Below are 20122 nucleotides of genomic sequence, written 5' to 3'. Positions count from 1 at the left end.
AATAATGTGCTGAAATAAAAAAGGAATATATACAGTGTTGTCTGGTCTCTGATATACATCATTATTTGAGTGTACTTATCAAATGGGGGGAAAAAATCATGCTGTGACGCGGCATTTATTTTTTTGTCAAATGAAACCGTAAGTACAGACGGTCAAAAGCTTGAAACTAGAGGGACATCTGGTAACCATTCAAAAACCTGCGTTGACGTTGTCACAGCGAAACTAGCGTGCTGCGGTTTGAAACCGAAATTACAGTCGGTCAATAGCTTGAAACCAGAGGGCATCTGGCAACACCTAGGAATTCGAAACTGAAACCAGAACTACACGTGGAGCAACCAAGCTTGGCGTCCATTCATTTAAAACCGAAACTACAGACGGCCAAAGCTTGAAAACTCGAGGGCGCTTGGTGGGAACCGAAACTACCTGGCGCTCTGACGCGGCAACCAAACTAGGTGACGGACAGACGTCAACCCGATCGGAAAAATACTATTAAATGTCATCAGATGTTATTGCCTGTTATTAAAATGTCATTTGTGTGTTATTACATGTCATTTGCGTGTTATTACATGTCATTGTGCGTTATTACATGTCATTGCGTGTTATTACATGTCATTGCGTGTTATTAAATGTCATTAAACGTGCATCCAGGTGCCCATCAAACACTATCGACACGTGAGTTCCATTGTTTACCTGAGTTAACCGTTACCTTACCCTGGCGGCGCATGTTATTGAAACCTGGGAACCCATTGTTCACACTATCGATACATGATTTCCATTGTTTTCTGATATATCTTATCGTGCGTGTGCGTGTCGCATGTAACCTGAGCGGCCCATTGTTATAAGATCTTATATATACCACTACTATGCATAGTGCAAGGTAAGGCACTTATACTGGTCACACAGTGTTGTTGTACTGTGATGAATCTTGTACTGCCACAAACATAGCCATATAATGTAGAGCGACAAAAGCATTTTGATATATCTCATCAGAAGGCGTGGCATCGCACTGGATAGCAGTGCAAACATCTCTGAAAGAACGCAATTATATTAACTAAAATCAAGGATTTGAGAACATCCTGTGAATATCCAAATATCCCGAAATTACATCGCTGGGACGTTTGTGGGACGTAGAAAAATTTGGACAAACCGTATTCGCCAGGACGTATATGCGACGTCTACGGGCTCTCTGCAACGATCCATGGCATATCCGAACATCCAGTTTGGGATATCAGATGGACTTCCCTAGACGTCTATGGTTCACTGGGTTGTTTGTACCAAGTTCAGAAGGTGCCGCTGAAAACAATGTATCGAATTCTGAGAGCAATACGTTTGACGTCGCCATGACAGCCGTGGAGAGCTGAATAGCTGAGAGAGAATAGCTGGGAGAAAAAATTCAGGCAACGTGTACAGAAGGACGACGAAAGCATTCACGATTTCGTCTCGGATCTACGCTCGCGTGGCGACATGTGATTACGGAATAGGATAGGGCGAGGCGCTTCCGGACCAACTGGTCGAAACAGCAAGGTTACTACAAGTTCGGGAACGACTGTTGCTTAAAGGATCGTCGCTGACACCGCACAAAGCCATTACTATCGCTGCCCAAGGTGAGCAAGCACGACGTGAAGTAATAACATGCAGGATGACGCCTCGGTGAACAGATTGCAGAAGAGTTCTCATCACCGTGGTCGTAGTAAATCTTCAACGAAGAAACAGTACTCTTCTCCTACTGCATCCCGATGTTGATATCGTTGTGGCAAGAGTAACCACATGGCAAATGCTAAGGAGTGTAGGGCACGAGAGCAAAAGTGTAATAAGTGTCACAAATTGGGGCACTTCGCTGCAGTGTGTCGCGGTGGCAACAATGGTAACAAGTATGCTAAGACACGAGAAGTGGTGGAATCACAAGGTAAGGAACGATGAAACCCTGTGTTTGCTGGACGTAGATATACACCACGGAAAGTTACTGTCAACGTCGATGTGGAAGGCAGCAAGATGAACTTCCTTGTTGACACTGGCTCATCAGTGTATATTCTAAAACATCAAGATTTTATTCAAATGTGTGGAAGCATGGTTTCCTTGAGATCCGCATCCATCAACTTACTTGACTATTCACGGAAGAGGATAGAACTTTTGGGCTGGACAATGAAAAATGTGAAATACAAAAGTGAAGAAGCGTCAATAATTTTGTATGTTGTTCCAAAAGGAACGTCACTTTTAAGCCTGGATGCTCTAATGGCGTTACCAGCTGATCACTGAGAGATCCACGTTCCAGTGCTTGCAAACCCAAGTACCCACTACAAACTTCGATTTTTCAGAACTCTTCTCTCCTGGACTGGGTTTGGCTAAAAACGTCGTGCACCCATCAAAGTTCATGAGGATGAAACTTCGGTGAGAGCAAAGTACAGACCAATGCCAGAAGACGTCGAGAGGAAAATGACGTACGAAGTAGTACGTCTGCTCGACACAGATGTAATTGATCCAGTGGATGCGCCGGAATGGGTATCTAATGTAGTCGCTGTAAAAAAGAAAAAAAATGATAAATCAGACTGTGTGTTAATTTACGTCTTTCGAATGCTGCAATCACAGTTGACTGTTTCCCCATACCAAACATGGAGAGCTTGGTGAATGCTATGGCTGGTGCACCTTACTTCTCAAAACTCGATTTGACGTCAGCCTACGACCATCATGCCTACGATGCTTCGTGAAGACAGCAGGGACATGACGGCATTTATAACGAGAGGAGGAGTTTTCCGCTATAAGCGTATCCCATTTGGTCTTGCATCCGCTCCTTCAGCGTTTCAAAAGATGATGACAACGATCGTGAAGGACTGCAAAGGCTGTAGCCTGCTACCTCAACGATGTTGTAGTGTTTGGCAAGGATATGAAGGAACATGACCATAACTTATGTCAGGTACTACACCGAATATCCACGAATGACCTGAAACTCAACGAAAAGTGCGTGTTCCGTACTAAAGAGGTGGACTTCGTGGGATACCACATGACAGCAGAAGGACGTCACCTTCCTCAGTCTAATGTGTCTGCGTTACTGCAGGCGTCGGCTCCTACTGATAATCGTAAGTTGCGTTCATTCATTGGTGTGATAAGGTTCTAGGCGAACCTAATTTTGCAACTGAAGTGGAACCACTACGAGAGTTATTGCGAGGGTAGAGACCATTTGAACGGATATCTACGACACAAGACTGTTTTGAACATCTCAAGCTCATACTTACTGAATGTCCGGCATTAGCCTTGTTTGACAGCAATTTGCCAACTGTTTTGACTAGATGCTTCGGGGTATGGCCTGGGAGCAGTTCTGCAGCAGTCACATGGAAAAGACCTCAGAACGGTCGCATTTGCATCTTGGACCCTTTCTGCTTAGGAAAGACAATACTCTGCTTCAGAGCGTGAAGCGCTCGCACGTGTTTTTTGCTGTCGAGGAATGGCATACCTATATGTGGGGTCGAAAATTTGTACTACAGACCCTCGTTACATTGTTGACCTCGCACGGATCAGGACATCGCCCCCTCCGAAGTTCTCGTTGGGATGCTCGTTTGATGAGCTACACTTTCATCGTGCAATGCTAACGAGGGAAAGACAACGTGATCGCCGATGCGCTGTCAGGACTGCCTTCGCCAGAGTTTGAAACTCGTGAGCCTGAGGAAGACTGGAAGGAATGGCTGCGTTCGGATGGTACAGGTGTGGCAAGCTATGTCGTTTCCTGCTGCCTCGTCGAGGCGACACCAACATCCACTGAGCAGCATTTCCTTCCGCAATGTCGGACGAATCTCTGTCGCCCTCAGACGGCAGCGTTTCATCAATAAGGGTGTCGCTCGAGCGCTCCGAGGGGTCACTCGGCGGATCAGGCCTTAACGCTTTCACGACGATCCCAGCGGGTAGCGTCGATGGCTTCCGCTTTGAACGGTCGTTCGTTACAGTTGCACATAGTGCCCGCCGGCGCACGAAGCAGGAACCAAAGTTGCCGCTTGGGTCACAAGGTCCCGTATAATGTTCGGATCACCAGCATCAGCATTCACTGCCTTCCCGTTTTCTGGTACCGGAATATTCGGAGGGCTGCACTCATGGTGTGGAGCCGCCGGCGCACATGGTACACTGGGTTGTTCATTCACCATCTCCACATCCTGATCAGCACAGTGATCCATTACCTCCGTCCCTTGATCCTGAACACTGACAGCAGCCGCATAAGACAGAAGGCGGCTTCATGTCCAAATCGTCGACAAGTGTTACATTGGGGGACGTGGCAGTCCCGACGAATATGACCCAGGCGTTTGCATCGCAGACAAAGTTCAGGCCGATCTTTGCACAAGCTAACACTTGACTGCCACGGATATTAATTAGATGGGGAACGTCCTCGAGCGTGATATCTCGCTTCAGGCGGAGTTTCACAGTTCGGGAAAGAGAACCAACGTTCCCCAACTCAGGATCGGTCCAGGCGAGCTTTGCTGTTTCCCAAGTAGCACAAAAAGTTGCAGCAACGTTGTCTAAATGTCAGCTTGGAACATTGCTCAGATGTTGCTAATGTCCGCGACTTCAACGTTATCTGCAACGTTCCTTTGCAATATTAGCGCAACATCCATTGTAAACATCACATCAACGTATGCATCTGTGATGTCCTCTCAACGTGAATTTTGCAACGTTTCAGTAATGTATGTGTACAACGTTACCACAATGTATGAATTTATAGCATTTCCTCAATACGGTATTTGTCCAAGATCGTCGATTGGGAATGGGAAATTTTGATTACTTTCAATGAGAATTGTGAATGCGATATCCCCTTTAACCGAATGAGATTTCTCGGCTATTTTGAATTGGACTATTTCCAGCAGTCAAAGCTTTAACAGTGATATACTGTACAGTATGTCACTATTAAAGCTGCCTTACTGCCGAAAATAATCCAATTCAAAATAGCCCAGATCTCTCTTTCGGTTAAAGTGGATATCGCATTCACAATTCTTATTGAAAGTAATCAAAACTTGCCATTCCCAATCAACGATCCTGGACAAATACCTATTGAAAGAAACAAGAATGTAGTGGGTTTCCATAATAAATCACTGAAATGTCAATGAGAACGAAATGGAGCAGAAAGCATGTTTTAGCTGTAAAAACAAATTACACTTGATGCCGTTTCTGTGTGAACATTTATTATTCTTGCACATATAACAATACAGTAGACGTGAAAATACTACAAGTGTTAGATATAAAGGTGAAAGGTATTTCAGATTGTTTTATGTTTCAAATTTTATATGTGGGAATATTCACCAATCAGTTGAAAATCGCTAGCAAGACATAGAACAACAAGAGTAGAAACCTGGTTCACCACTTACATGTGCTGAAAGCATACTGTCCATCACCAACACCCACAACGTCGATCAACAGATTCATAGGGATATGTGTCCCCAATGTCTGAACAGTCTTGACGAAAAAACAAAAGAACTTGAAGACTTGAAGCACTGAGTTCTGTCGTGCTCTTGTGTTTCGTAGGTGATTCGTGATAGCTCATCCGGCTTCCGTTTCTTGCGTGAAAATTAACGCCATCAAACTTAAGCGAGATTCCGTTTTGACAAACTGCTGACAAATGCCGAGGCACCTATGCCAGCCGCGTCGCGCGAGCATAACCTTCAAGAAAAATAATTTCAAAAGATGTTAGCACGGCACCATGTCAGTGTGAGTGGGCGTCAAAATACATTACATACCGTTTCTCACAGCGCGGGCGGTAACAATCTGATAGAACATCTCGCGCTCTCCTCCCATCAGCGGTCGTATTGCCTATGAGCAGCGGTAAAAACATGAGAAACGACGTAGAAACAACTGGAATACCTGAGACATCAACTACATACCTTAGAAACAGATAAAATCCTCTAAATAAAGCCCGAATGACGTAAACTGCTTGTCAGACACAGCGCATTATCGTACACTTCGACATTTCGTAGCAGACTGACCGTTGACGACTGTCGAACGCTCCACTTACGTGCACAGGAATGATGTACGAAATGCAGAAACGATAGCTTAAAGTAAGAGGCGTAATACGAAGTAAGCACGGTACATGTACCTTTGTAGACATGTTGACAAACATTTGAAATAACACGAACTATTTTCAACGCGGACGAGCCACTGTGTGGTGCGGCACACGTACGTGTTGTGTTGCAACGCGCCCTGTTCGGAGTTCGGACGTTCGGACTAGGCGAGCGTCCGCGGCCAGCCTTTGACGACATCGGCCAACGGCCGCATGCTCAACTCAGAATAAATTTTAATATCAGATTTACATTCAGTTTTGACTTGCAATACTTGCGATACCATGCGTATTGAACGAGTTCTTCAAAGTAGTTAATTTGCCACACAGACATACGGCATTCTTCTTAATCATATTATTATCTAATTTGAGAATATGATGTACCACTGGTAGCCATTACACTCGTTGCTTCAGCATCGGGCGTCTCACTTATTGTATTGGTGACTCTGCAACATGTTGGATCCCATTAAATCAATTGGAAATACCATTCTCTTTGAACCACATAGGCCAATTCCTCCATTTTAAAATGTTGCAGTGTGAGCTCTGGGAAACGTAACAGTAATGTTCTGAGGGAATATCTAGACAACGTTTTTGATGCAACGTAGCGGTGTTGTTTCGCTATGTTGAAAACGTAACGTTTCTAAAGCAACGTACCAGCAATGTCTCTTTTTTTGTTGAACATGTAACGTTTCCAGGAGAACGTTGCAATAACGTCATTTCTTTGTTGGAAACGTTGCGCTCACATCGGACACATTCAGGCAACGTTGCTGCAACTTTTTGTGCTACCTGGGTTCCTTGTCGTTTCCATAAGTCTCAAACGCTGCTCGAAACAGAGAGCCAAAACCTACAGCACAACAGTCATGGTATGAATATAAGTGAAGCTTGATCACACACTTCTATCACACAGCTTACCTCTTACGACGCAAAATCATATCCTCCTTTGTTCTGTAATGGACGAGCGAACGCTGAGACAGTTGAAACATGTTGCAACCGTTCCAACGACATTCCGATGATGCTAATGGCGATGACTCATTCGTGACGAGGCGAGGGCGAAGCTCGGGGGCGCGGAAAGGAGGGAGCAAACCCGTCGCATGCGCATGATCCTCATGTGGTCGTATAAGTTGGAAATATATTGTATACTGCACTGAAGTATAAATAATACGAGGAACCGCCTTCTCAAAGCCAAATGTATTTATAGTTTAAATATCTAGCTAAAAGGTGACAAAGGGGCATTCAAGCTACTAGATTTAATCATAAGTTCAGATTCAAATACCGCTTTGTTTAGAGAGCCGATAACACGAATCCCTCTACCCCCCAGGAGTGGCGTCCACACCACATGGCTTTTTGCAACACACCCAGAAATTGCTGATATTACCCATACAGCTGGTCTCCCAATGAATAGACCCACAAATATGCCTCTATACACATATACCCCCCCCCCCCCCGGCAGTATGGGATGCTGGGTACCCCCTTGAGGTCGACCCCTAGTGCCTTTCCAACGTCGCATAGGATCACACTGACATGATATTCCTTCCCTAACTTAACTTGCTTTTGAAAACACATTTTCTGACATGCTTTCGATTAAAACGGTGTAACAGGGGGTGCAGAAGGTTGTAAATCCCTTCAGCACCGCTTCTGATCCCAGCATCTGGAGCTAAAAAGGGTGCTTTTTTAATAATTCTTTTTTAAACACTGCCTGTTACACTCTTCATCATGGTCACTGGAGCAAAAAAAAAAAGGTGTATATCACGTAAAACACTCTTTTTGTGTAGAAAAGGGTGCTTTTGGATTTACTGTGCACTGTCCTCCCTAGTCCTCCCGTTTTCGCCCGCAACAGATTCCGCCCGAAGGAGTGCGAGAAGGAAGGGAGGAGTCATTGTCGGAGAAACGGCGAAAGGGAGTAAAACGCGCGTTTGACGCCTCGCGACTCCCTTTTTTGCTTAGAGTGTGCATGGCATTGTATATAGAGCACTACGGTTTCGTTTCCCGTTTCTCACCAGTCGCAAGGTATCTCAGTGTGACTGAAGGCCATTCCCCAGCTGACATAGCAGTCCTGCAATTTGTGTCGTGATTTTCGATGTGTGGACGCACCAGGTTCAGTAAGTACTCGACCATCCCGACGTCCATGTGAATATTCAGCGATAACTGTCCATGTCCTTCATGATGAGTTCCAGCAGAAGGTTCCCGTAACAACTGAGTTGCGGGCTACTCTTCAAATGCGGCTTGACCCTTCGATGTTTGGGTCGGTGCGGCGTCATGTCATTGGGACTTCGACTTCGAGCAGAGCAAGCGCTGCAACAGCAATCTCTGTGCTGTCCGTATTTAGTTCTGCCATGATTGCCTGTCGCGTTTCAAAAGACACAGCCAAGGCAAAACCAGATGAGGCAGCATAGTTTACGTATAACGTTCGCACGAATCGAACATGCGTTGCACAGTAAATTCTACAGGGTTGCCCAAGACAAAGTTAGGGGTTTGTAATTACGATAAAACAAAAAAATACGCCTTTCCAGGGTCTTAACTACGCATCGGAAGACGTATCATACCCTAAACTTTTATGACAGTAGAGTCACTCCGTTCAACTTAATGCAAGTAACCCAAGCAAATTAAAAAATAATAATAATAAATAACGTCGACTCCTTAAAGGAGCATGGAAACGGTATTCAGGCTGTATAAAAACCGCTCTTATTTCGTGAAATGGCCCATGAAAAGCATACACGAAAAATATTTCGGCTCAATAAAGTCCCACTACAACGCAATTTAATTGTTAAAAACGCTGCCGCGGCGGGAGGTTTCCGGGCACCATCTCCAGGCCGCTCCTCCAGTCCTGTGACGTCACACCGGCGGTGCGCCTCATTCGCTGCGAAAAATTTCTCTGCTCTCGGCAGAGCGATGTGCTGTAATTGTTCACTGCATTTCATTCTAAGATATCAGACAGGAAAATAAACGTTTTGAACATGGTATCTGTTTACCGATGGCACGTTAAGGTGGTTCTTTTATCATCATTGCGTGCGTCTACGAGAAGAGAGTAGGTACCGCATGTCCGTCGGCATCGGCGTCTCGTATGTGGCTCTTTGTGTCTTGATGCGCCTCTCGTTTTCGCTCCATTTAATCAAGGTAGAGCATAGAGCCTGTATAATTGCCCGTACACGTGTGTTACACAGGTGTGTGCTTTACTGAGGCCTGCTGTGATGCCGTGTGGAGTTCAAACCTGCCCAAACGAAAACAAAAAGGACAAGCGGCTTTCACATGCATCAGGTTCCACAAATCAGCCAGCAAGTAGGTGGCTGGCCTTGATTCAACGCGAGGTTGTTCAACCTGGCACTGAACTCCGAATATGCAGTCTACATTTCAATGAGACTGATTACGAGTCACCACCGAGCTTCGTGAAATCCGTTGGCGCCGACTTATGAATCTATTTGAAGCGATGTCTTGCTCCGTCGCTAAATCTGCCTGACGCGAGCGAGCAATGCAAACGGCAAAGCAAGCCATGGACCTCACTTATGTAGTATGTAGGGGTTGCGAGAGAAACCGGTGGCGAGTTAGTTCTATGGGTGTCTGGTTCGAACCCCACAGCGTCTGGGACACCGTCGCGTATTTTCCCTGCGCGGCGCGTGTGCGGAGTGTTGTCGGCGCGCTTATAACATGCAGATACATGCAAAGAAGGGTCATACACAAAAAAGTACAAGGGAAAATATATTTATTAATGCCAATCAAGTTGAGATATATTTATTAAAGCCGATTGTGCTGGGAATTGTGCCAATTGTGATGCCAATCAGGTGAAGGAGAAAAACCCAGCCGAAAAACCTTCACGACCTGTAACAGAAGAAACACAATACACATAATAAAGAATATATACATTTATTATTCTCTAAATATTTCTCTTAATGTCTCCACGATAACACTTTTTACAAACTCTTTTGTTTCAGACCCTGAAAGAAAACATAAAATTAACGTCGTCACATTGCTTACCACACGATAACTCACGTTGGACACAACACTGACCTGAAAAAGCGGATATTGTTATTATATGAAACCACACTTGTATTTCAATAATACATACAATGTTGTGGCGGCAGACCCCAGTAATCTGTAAGTGAATCTAAATTAATATCAATTTATACATTTCATTAATACATACATTGTGGCGACGGACCCCAGTAATCTAGAAATGAATCTAAATTAATATTAACTTATACATTTCAATAACACATACGTTGCGGTGGCGGACTCCAATGATCTGAAAGAGAACCTCATTTATTATTGTAATTATGCTACAACTTTTACTCACATTCACGCGTTGGCCCTGGTACAGGCGTGTAAGCTGAAAAAAGATATTATCAATTAGTAATACACACACACACACACAACTACACAACAACTATATACACAACACAATAATACATACATATCGGTGGCGGCGACTCTGGAGCTGAAACAAGAAATCAAATTTAAACACATTTTTTATATTCTTTATAATTCTTTACCGTTTTGCAAAAATGTCGGGCTCGAGCTAAATACTGAAAAAGACAATAGTCATGAGAAAAAGAACTACATTGCAAATCAAAAACTTACTGCTCTCATCCGACACTGGCGTGTAAGCTGAAAAGATATTATCAATTAATAATACACAACACACACAACTACACAACAACAATTATACACAAACACAACTACACAACAACTATATACACAACACAATAATACATACATATCGGCGGCGGCGACTCTGGAGCTGAAACAAGAAATCAAATTTAAACACCGACCACCATAGTGGAGCTTTAATTACAAGTGCCAATAGATGTATGTGAACAGCAGAGAACCTGGAAAACCATGGGACACGAACACAAGAGGAAATAAAATCTATAACACTACATTGGTTAATCAAAACAACAGAGGGGGAGAATAATCTATCATTTTTACAATCATAAAATCATCCCCGTGACTTAATCTAGTCGAACGCCATACAATTTTCATTCCAAGAGACACTACAAACCTTACTTTGTTTTATGAATCCAACACAGAAAATATATTAAAAATGAACTTCACCGCATAGCACGCCTCTAGCCAACAACCAGCTCCAATAATATCTGCCCTGATTTGTTGAAGACGAGAGGCGTACGCCTGACAGTCATGAACATTTTCGAGCGCAATAGGGAAGATAAGTTCCAACGTTACACAATTAATCAATTTCTTATTAAGTAAACAGCATAGACATACGGAAATAGTGAGAAACAGAACGATCAACAGCTAATGGAGAACCAAAACCCATCACGTAAACAAGAGGTACACAAAGGATTAATAATTGAAAAAGAATCTATCAAAACGATAAATATACACGAATGAATAGCAGAGAAACAATTTGAACGGCACACCATCCACACGTAAACAACAGACAGGAAAATATTATTGAAATACAATCAACAGCTAATAGAGCCAAAATCCAACACGCAAACAAGAGGTACACAAAAGAAAATAATTGAAAAACAATCTAAAACGATAAACACGCACGGATGAACAGCAGAGAAACGCTTTGAACATGTAAACAACACACAGGAAAATAATAGCGACACAAACTATCAAACATTACAAATAGAAATGGAAATAATATATCTTTTGAACTATCATAAAATCATCCTTGCGACCTAACAATATACAATTTTCATCCTACTCAGGCACTATAAACATTACCTTGACAGAGGTATCCGAACACGCAGTACAGACAAGCTTTATATAGTACAACCAGACTGGAGCCAGGCGGGGTCACTCTCTCCCTCTATACAGCCCAAAGCAAATAATCTGTTGTCAATCTATGGGGTGGGGAAACCCTCTCTCTTTTTCACATTCTTTCCTCCAAAAGGAAATATTCTTAGGACCGATGTACAGAGGCGAAATTTTTTATTGATCGCAAATAGACATTGGAATTATTCGATTCTCAAGAACACAATAGGAATTCTATCAAAAAACAATAGAACGCAAAAAATCTAAGAATATACTTTTATGCCAGTGTAAACTGGTTTTAGAGAAACATTATCTAAGCAAATGAGAAATATTATCGGCGCAAACAATACTCAACCAAAACGAGAAACGTTGCATTTTAATGTATTTCAAATCTGACACAACTATTATGCACACATTATTCTCTACTCACAAAATATCAATCGAGTGAACATCTGAAGCAAAAAGAGAAAGTCAAATTTATTCAATGATAGAAACAATACTCATTCGAAAAACGAGAATCAAATTTAATTACATTGTTTTACGACAACTTTGCAATAGTAATTTCTACACGCAGAAGCCACAAATAACTCATCTGAAATGCAAATTAATGTGTTTGCTACAGTGAAAATCAATGCACACAGCTAAAAAAATACATTCCCATCTAGTAGAATATTTTTTAATTAATATCAATCGAGTGGTCATCTGAAACAAAGTCAAAGCAGTAATTAATTTAGGCAAACATTTTCCTAACCACGCGCGCAAATACATCACAGAAACACGTCTTTTTCATTCAGGACCCACTAGTGGATTCGACTTGAGAGGGGGAAACGGCGGGGTCACTCTCTCCCTCTATACAGCCCAATGCGAAGAATCTGTTGCCAATCTATGGAGTGGGGAAACCCTCTCTCTTTTTCACATTCTTTCCTCCAAAAGGAAATATTCTTAGGACAGGTGTACAGAGGCGAAATTTTTTATTGATCGCAAATAGACATTGGAATTATTCGATTCTCAAGAACACAATAAGAATTCTATCAAAAAACAATAGAACGCAAAAAATCTAAGAATATACTTTTATGCCAGTGTAAACTGGTTTTAGAGAAACATTATCTAAGCAAATGAGAAATATTATCGGCGCAAACAATACTCAACCAAAACGAGAAACGTTGCATTTCAATGTATTTCAAATCTGACACAACTATTATGCACACATTATTCTCTACTCACAAAATATCAATCGAGTGAACATCTGAAGCAAAGAGAGAAAGTTAAGTTTACTACGTGATAGAAACAATACTCATTCGAAACGAGATTCAAATTTAATTACAGCGTTTTATGACAACTTTGCAATAGTAATTTCTACACACAGAAGCCACAAACAACTGATCCGAAATGCAAATTAATGTAAAAGCTGTCTACAGCGGAAATCAACGCACACAACTTAAAAATACATACCCAACTAGTAGAATAATATAATTGAGTGATCATCTGAAACAAAGTCAAAAGCAGTAATTAATTTAGGCGAATATTTTTCGTAACCACGCAGCGCAAATATACATCACAGAAACATGTCTTTCTCATTCAGGGCCCACTAGTGGAAACGAAGTGAGAGAGGGAAGCTGAGTTCCCATACACTTTCGTTAAGGTTACCCCCCAGGGAGTAGGGGAATCCAACAATGGTCTCGGTATACAAAGCCATAAACTGATTCCCGCAAGTCAAGTTAGGGAAGGAGGGTCTCGAGCTCTGTCTTGTACGTAGAATCATTGAAAGCACACGTTTTTTCCTTACACATCACATCTTTTTGTAAATTGAATTTCATAATTCTCACGACAGGTGGAACATTCTAAACCTGATAACATAATAAATAAAATTAGCACCGATATGATTTAATTAAGTGTCGAGGCACACTACAGAACAGAACAGACAATTGCTATACATTGAAGAGATGGACGGATTTTGTACTCAGTACCATAGGTCATGGGAGGACCTGATAAAAAGCTGCTTCGAAAAGGAGGAGCCTCGAAACGATTCAATTATCGCTCCATTTCAATACGTCCTAGACATGGTCGTATTCGGAGATATGGCGCAAATTATGGAATTCAAGATGTGAGAACTTGTATGCCGAATCTACAATAGTTATAAAAATATTTGCACGTCAACATCGGAAGGACCATTGGGGTTGATGGTGGAGTTTTTGAGGTTTGCTAACGAAGAATTGAAATACACTAGACCAAGCGTAATTGTAATCATTGCAATGGGCATTGCATTAATCAAGAAAGCAATCAGATCAAATTATCATATACAAGCAGTCTACATCGCACGATTCATTACGGATTTGTTGAAATTACACCTAACGGTTGAAATGGAAAGTACATACAAAATCTTATCACGTGATATATTCCACCCTAGAACCTCTACACATTTATTTTATTCTACCAGTCAAGGATGTCGAATGAACAGAAGTTCAATATTGTCGTGCAAGGTCTGATGTATCATCACTTATTGAAACTCAACAAACATATCAATTGCGGTGGACCACCGGACGATTTTCATCTAATACTCTCTTGTACGCCATTCAAGAACCTTCATACAAAGAAAGGAAACATCCATAAGAGATTGTGCAAGTTCGTCGCAACAAAGTGCAAGTTGTTGAAGCAATACAAACACGGCGACAACATATCACCTGCGTTAATCAACGCTGGATTCAAGCGCCCAATAATCAGAATAAACTACTTGATGTCTTCGGAATTCATCAATCAAGACAACAAACGCAAACTTCAGAGTTTGGAATAGAATTGTAATTTAGCGAAATAAACAAGTGTATAACTGAAATAATAAATGTATTCTTTGTCATCATTGTAATGTATTCTACACATCGCAACGAAAACAGCTTATGATTAGATCGAAGATTGCTAAGGAGACACTATGTACAAGGATCTTCGCATGGAATCAGCGCTGGCAATCAAATAGATTTTTACACGACCACACTCTATACAACACCGACACCGAAGGAAAGAATTGTAGAAGAATCGCTAATAGAAATTTAGAGGCATGTTACATCAATCTTTGTTTACAAAGAGGATCACTAATATTTTGCGAAAGCTTATTTTATGAATTAAATTGCACAGTGTATATATTTTCTCAAACGATTGGACAGTTGACAATACTATATTGAAAGGAATCTATTATCAAATGACGCGATGCAAGTGATGGACAAGCATGATGCGCTAGTGGAGTCTACAATTCTAATCATCATAACATGCGGTACACAGTTCCAAAATGATTTTGGGAGAATCGAATCACACAATTGTCATCAGAAATGTTTAACCACTATACAGTGAAGATGAGCACTATCCATAAGATATGTAATTATAATAAGTAAATATTCCTTTGCAAACTTAACCAAAGCAGCACACATAAACGTAGCTCCAATTCACAGAACGCACCCGAGGTTTTTTCATTAGCCATACTGAAAAACTATGAGTCTACTCACTATGTCACGGCATATGAGGCACCACAAATGGGAAGGACATACATTAATTTTAGAAGATTTTAGCTCATAATGAATCAAAATGCAAACTCCAACACCAAAGGTTCTTGTTTAAATTTTCAAAGTCAAAACTGTACACTCTTTCTTACAATTTTTTAAGATATAGATTAAAAAGCTGCCTATATAGTCACACATTCTGTACAGGATATTTATTTGTACATTAATTGATAAAATTTATCAGATCACATTCCGGAGCAGTGGAGACTATCAGTAAATATTTAATAAAAGTTTGAACTACTGTTCGCAATTTACGAACTGAGTTGTAGAAAGTGTAATTTCGCAGCTTTAGCTGGCTCACTTTGATAGGCGAAGGTTTTAAGAACTCTTTGACGATGACAAAGAATTTAATCGAGTGTATTGATATTTTCTATATACTCTGTAACGTAATGTGAATTCTCCATGACGTGGATAGTAAAAGTTACCAATATTTTTCTAACTAAATTTACTTAAAACTCGAAGAAATGGTCATCCACGTCGTTATAGGCAAAATATTAGTGATCCTCTTTGTAAACAAAGATTGATGTAACGTGCCTCTAAATTTCTATTAGCGATTATTCTACAATTCTTTCCTTCGGTGTCGGTGTTGTATAGAGTGAGGCCGTGTAAAAATCTCTTTGATTGCCAGCGCTGATTCCATGCGAAGATCCTTGTACATAGTGTCTCCTTAGCAATCTTCGAACTAATCATAAGCTGTTTTCGTTGCGATGTGTAGAATACATTACAATGATGACAAAGAATGCATTTATTATTTCAGTTATACACTTGTTTATTTCGCTAAATTACAATTCTATTTCAAACTCTGAAGTTTGCGTTTGTTGTCTTGATTGATGAATTCCGAAGACATCAAGTAGTTTATTCTGATTATTGGGCGCTTGAATCCACCGTTGATTAACGCAGGTGATATGTTGTCCCGTGTTTGTATTGCTTCAACAACTTGCACTTTGTTGCGACGAACTTGCACAATCTCTTATTGATGTTTCCTTTCTTTGTATGAAGGTTCTTGAATGGCGTACAAGAGAGTATTAGATGAAAATCGTCCGGTGGTCCACCGCAATTGATATGTTTGTTGAGTTTCAATAAGTGATGATACATCAGACCTTGCACGACAATATTGAACTTCTGTTCATTCGACATCCTTGACTGGTAGAATAAAATAAATGTGTAGAGGTTCTAGGGTGGAATATATCACGTGATAAGATTTTGTATGTACTTTTCATTTCAACCGTTAGGTGTAATTTCAACAAATCCGTAATGAATCTTGCGATGTAGACTGCTTGGATATGATAATTTGATCTGATTGCTTTCTTGATTAATGCAATGCCCATTGCAATGATTACAATTACATTTGGTCTAGTGTATTTCAATTCTTCGTTAGCAAACCTCAAAAACTCCACCATCAACCCCAATGGTCCTTCCGATGTTGACGTGCAAATATTTTTATAACTATTGTAGATTCGGCATACAAGTTCTCGCATCTTGAATTCCATAATTTGCGCCATATCTCCGAATACGACCATGTCTAGGACGTATTGAAATGCAGTGATAATTGAATCGTTTCGAGGCTCCTCCTTTTCGAAGCAGCTTTTTATCAGGTCCTCCCATGACCTATGGTACTGAGTACAAAATCCGTCCATCTCTTCAATGTATAGCAATTGTCTGTTCTGTTCTGTAGCGTGCCTCGACACTTAATTAAATCATATCGGTGCTAATCTTATTTATTATGTTATCAGGTTTAGAATGTTCCACCTGTCGTGAGAATTATGAAATTCAATTTACAAAAAGATGTGATGTGTAAGGAAAAAACGTGTGCTTTCAATGATTCTACGTACAAGACAGAGCTCGAGACCCTCCTTCCCTAGCTTGACTTGCGGGAATCAGTTTATGGCTTTGTATACCGAGACCATTGTTGGATTCCCCTACTCCCTGGGGGGTAACCTTAACGAAAGTGTATGGGAACTCAGCTTCCCTCTCTCACTTCGTTTCCACTAGTGGGCCCTGAATGAGAAAGACATGTTTCTGTGATGTATATTTGCGCTGCGTGGTTACGAAAAATGTTTGCCTAAATTAATTACTGCTTTTGACTTTGTTTCAGATGATCACTCAATTATATTAATAAAAATATTCTACTAGTTGGGAATGTATTTTTAAGTTGTGTGCGTTGATTTCCGCTATAGAAAGCTTTTACATTAATTTGCATTTCGGATGAGTTGTTTGTGGCTTCTGCGTGTAGAAATTACTATTGCAAAGTTGTCATAAAACGCTGTAATTAAATTTGAATCTCGTTTCGAATGAGTATTGTTTCTATCACGTAGTAAACTTAACTTTCTCTCTTTGCTTCAGATGTTCACTCGATTGATATTTTGTGAGTAGAGAATAATGTGTGCATAATAGTTGTGTCAGATTTGAAATACATTAAAATGCAACGTTTCTCGTTTTGGTTGAGTATTGTTTGCGCCGATAATATTTCTCATTTGCTTAGATAATGTTTCTCTAAAACTCGTTTGCACTGGCATAAAAGTCTATTCTTAGATTTTTTGCGTGCTATTCTTTTTTGATAGAATTCTTATTGTGTTCTTGAGAATCGAATAATTCCAATGTCTATTTGCGATCAATAAAAAATTTCGCCTCTGTACACCGGTCCTAAGAATATTTCCTTTTGGAGGAAAGAATGTGAAAAAGAGAGAGGGTTTCCCCACCCCATAGATTGACAACAGATTATTTGCTTTGGGCTGTATAGAGGGAGAGAGTGACCCCGCCTGGCTCCAGTCTGGTTGTACTATATAAAGCTTGTCTGTACTGCGTGTTCGGATACCTCTGTCAAGGTAATGTTTATAGTGCCTGAGTAGGATGAAAATTGTATATTGTTAGGTCGCAAGGATGATTTTATGATAGTTCAAAAGATATATTATTTCCATTTCTATTTGTAATGTTTGATAGTTTGTGTCGCTATTATTTTCCTGTGTGTTGTTTACATGTTCAAAGCGTTTCTCTGCTGTTCATCCGTGCGTGTTTATCGTTTTAGATTGTTTTTCAATTATTTTCTTTTGTGTACCTCTTGTTTGCGTGTTGGATTTTGGCTCTATTAGCTGTTGATTGTATTTCAATAATATTTTCCTGTCTGTTGTTTACGTGTGGATGGTGTGCCGTTCAAATTGTTTCTCTGCTATTCATTCGTGTATATTTATCGTTTTGATAGATTCTTTTTCAATTATTAATCCTTTGTGTACCTCTTGTTTACGTGATGGGTTTTGGTTCTCCATTAGCTGTTGATCGTTCTGTTTCTCACTATTTCCGTATGTCTATGCTGTTTACTTAATAAGAAATTGATTAATTGTGTAACGTTGGAACTTATCTTCCCTATTGCGCTCGAAAATGTTCATAACTGTCAGGCGTACGCCTCTCGTCTTCAACAAACCAGGGCAGATATTATTAGAGCTGGTTGTTGGCTAGAGGCGTGCTATGCGGTGAAGTTCATTTTTAATATATTTTCTGTGTTGGATTCATAAAACAAAGTAAGGTTTGTAGTGTCTCTTGGAATGAAAATTGTATGGCGTTCGACTAGATTAAGTCACGGGGACGATTTTATGATAGTTAAAATGATAGATTATTCTCCTCCTCTGTTGTTTTGATTAACCAATGTAGTGTTATAGGTTTTATTTCCTCTTGTGTTCGTGTCCCATGGTTTTCCAGGTTCTCTGCTGTTCACATACATCTATTGGCACTTGTAATTAAAGCTCCACTATGGTGGTCGGTGTTTAAATTTGATTTCTTGTTTCAGCTCCAGAGTCGCCGCCGCCGATATGTATGTATTATTGTGTTGTGTATATAGTTGTTGTGTTTGTGTATAGTTGTTGTTGTGTAGTTGTGTGCGTTGTGTATTATTAATTGATAATATATTTTCAGCTTACACGCCAGTGTCGGATGAGAGCAGTAAGTTTTTGATTTGCAACGTAGTTCTTTTTTCTCATGACTATTGTCTTTTTCAGTATTTAGCTCGAGCCCGACATTTTTTTCGAAACGGTAAAGAATTATAAAGAATATGAAAAAGGTGTTTAAATTTGATTTCTTGTTTCAGCTCCAGAGTCGCCGCCACCGATATGTATGTATTATTGTGTTGTGTATATAGTTGTTGTGTAGTTGTGTGTGTGTGTATTATTAATTGATAATATATTTTTTCAGCTTACACGCCTGTACCAGGGCCAACGCCTGAATGTGAGTAAAAGTTGTAGCATAATTACAATAATAAATGAGGTTCTCTTTCAGATCATTGGAGTCCGCCACCGCAACGTATGTATTATTGAAACGTATAAGTTGATATTAATTTAGATTCACTTACAGATTACTGGGGCCTGCCGCCACAATGTATGTATTAATGAAATGTATAAATTGATATTAATTTAGATTCCCTTACAGATTACTGGGGCCTGCCGCCACAACATTGTATGCATTATTGAAATACAAGTGTGGTTTCATATAATAACAATATCCGCTTTTTCAGGTCAGTGTTGTGTCCAACGTGAGTTATCGTGTGGTAAGCAATGTGACGACGTTAATTTTATGTTTTCTTTCAGGGTCTGAAACAAAAGAGTTTGTAAAAAGTGTTATCGTGGAGACATTAAGAGAAATATTTAGAGAATAATAAATGTATATATTCTTTATTATGCGTATTGTGTTTCTTCTGTTACAGGTCGTGAAGGTTTTTCGGCTGGGTTTTTCTCCTTCACCTGATTGGCATCACAATTGGCACAATTCCCAGCACAATTGGCTTTAAAAAATATATCTCAACTTGATTGGCATTAATAAATATATTTTCACTTGTACTTTTTTG

At 40.4% G+C, this 20122-nt stretch overlaps 1 long non-coding RNA gene across 1 annotated transcript; it reads left to right on the top strand.

The window, feature by feature from the left end:
* The first annotated feature begins 18097 nt into the window (after window positions 1-18097).
* Window positions 18098-19650, top strand: LOC135373280 (uncharacterized). Its single transcript, XR_010416398.1, has 7 exons — window positions 18098-18116; window positions 19073-19096; window positions 19198-19224; window positions 19281-19314; window positions 19370-19393; window positions 19474-19506; window positions 19558-19650. It is a non-coding gene; the product is annotated as an uncharacterized LOC135373280 (long non-coding RNA).
* Window positions 19651-20122: the final 472 nt, after the last annotated feature.

Source organism: Ornithodoros turicata, unplaced genomic scaffold, assembly GCF_037126465.1.
Source record: "Ornithodoros turicata isolate Travis unplaced genomic scaffold, ASM3712646v1 Chromosome23, whole genome shotgun sequence".
Classification (NCBI taxonomy): domain Eukaryota; kingdom Metazoa; phylum Arthropoda; class Arachnida; order Ixodida; family Argasidae; genus Ornithodoros; species Ornithodoros turicata.
Note: the sequence above shows the minus strand (reverse complement) of the source record. Positions and strands in the feature narration are given on the sequence as shown.